This window comes from Dermacentor variabilis, chromosome 9 (assembly GCF_050947875.1).
Source record: "Dermacentor variabilis isolate Ectoservices chromosome 9, ASM5094787v1, whole genome shotgun sequence".
Classification (NCBI taxonomy): Eukaryota; Metazoa; Arthropoda; class Arachnida; order Ixodida; family Ixodidae; genus Dermacentor; species Dermacentor variabilis.
This window is the reverse complement of record NC_134576.1, coordinates 47821674-47823751: the sequence shown is the minus strand read 5'-3', so window position 1 is coordinate 47823751 and position 2078 is coordinate 47821674.

Below are 2078 nucleotides of genomic sequence, written 5' to 3'. Positions count from 1 at the left end.
AGAGATGAAATAAAACTTTGATTTGATTTGATTTGACAGCGTACGTGGATGAGCCGGCGATCTCGCCTCAATCGATCTCGGCTCAAGCGCGCCACCTTATGTCGCGCGCAAGGCTTTCGGGAGGGGGGGGTAGGAAGGGGGGGGGTTCTACTCCGGGCGGCCCGAGCGGAAGTGCGCGCCTGGTAGGGCCGCTGTACGTTGAAAGCCATCTGAGACGGGCACAAAGTCCGCGCTGCGCTGTGTTTTAGCAGCTTAGTTAGCGTTAATGCGAGGGGCAGCACGAAGGCGAATTCGCTCGCTGCTGCTGCTGCCGTGTTTCCTCACTGCAGCGTTTTGACATCGGATTTCCGCAGTCATCGAGTGAGATGTGTTCATGTTAGCTTTTCTGCCCGTAGCACCGTGCTTGTTAATTTAGTTAGTATGCCCATGTTTACAAGTCTGTACGGCAGATAAAACTACTATCCTTACTTTGTGCAGCTGTCCACTAATTTGCTATCGCAATCGATGCTTCCCCTTTCGGGCGAAACTGCGACTTTTCTCAGAGAACAGACGCCGAAAACTTCCGACCAGCTAGAGGCTAACAGCTTCGCTGTAAAAGCAGAGAAGAGATTGATACGAGTGGAATGCGTTACAGGCATAACTAGCGGTACAAGGTAGATAGAGAAGTTTTGAGGAAGAGAGAAAAGACGAATGAGATGTGTACACTAATGCTAGAATGAAAAGCATGTATAGCATACCTGATTAACTGACACAGGCTAGGCGACTATTTGTCATGGCCCCGTTTCAAAGGGGATGCCCACAAAGCATCATCATTTGCCTTCCGCGGCTCCACAATATAGGCCAGTAATCCGCTTACGGTGAGAACATTACGAAGAAGCTAATGCTCCCTACTCTAATATATCAGAAACGATTTGCTTGTGATTCCTGCTCGAAAGAGCGATGTAACTAGTGTGTTGCTCCGGCTGCGCCAGTGCGACCTTCACGAAACAGTTTGTAGAAGGGCACTTGTAGCTGTCCTCGATTCTTTCACTCGCGTTTCTTGAAGTTGATCTTACAGTTGGCTTGAATACCAACTTGTCTGAGAAAACGTTCTCGTGAATGTGCAGAGGCTCGTTCTTCCTGGACCGGATAGTCCTCTGGACGCTGGCCTTGGTTGTCGTGTTCGCCATGATTGTCTGTGTTGTGGCCATCTACGGTGAGAGACCTGGACGCGAAACTCATGAGTGAAGCGACTAAGCTTGTGGATTTTGTAATTGTCGCTGAGGGAGTGCAGCTTCTCTCTTCGTTTAGCTTATTGGCATAAGTTGTCCGTGTGAGGGGGGGGGGGAGGCAGTTGCCTGAGGGTTTGATGTAGAGGACAGTTTTGCCCTTTTAGTACATTTAATACCTCAAATCTCTCAAATCAATTGGTCCACATGTGTGTTCACGGGAGTTTCTCTCGTTCCTTACCATTGCGGCAATTGTGTAATTGCTATAGATGTTTTCAGCGGTCACACTTTATTTTGTATTTTTTTCGTTTTGGCTGTACTCATATGCTTAGCATATATTATTAACTTTTTGTATTGTCTACATTGTTCGCTATCGTGTTTAATGCTATGTTGCCGCTACTTTATGCGGTGCGAAAGGACCCTAAGGTAGTGTGAATAGATAAAATGAATTAAATAAGTAAGGTGTAGCGGGTGGGGCCTGAGGATTTTCCTTCGTCTTTTCCTTGAAATAGGCGTTGTAGTGTGACTGCATGCCATAATAGTTCACCCAATGAACTATTACCCAACTCTTCACCCAACAAAGCAATGAATTGCTTATTGTTGCATTTAGAAGACCCGGTTAAACAGTTGCACGCAGCTCACATAGAATGAATCGAAATGTGCACGTAACGAATGAGATGCGTAAAAAAGCAAATCAACACATGAAAAATGACAAGGCAGTAATATCACGCTAACTCGCTGTGCAGCCACGCGGGTAAGCACGGACTCCACGACAACAGTCGAGCCTACGCCCTCCGAAACGGAGGACCTGCTTGAGGAGATGGCCAACGCGAAAGAAAGTCTTGAGGGACGTGTTCATAACCACCACCC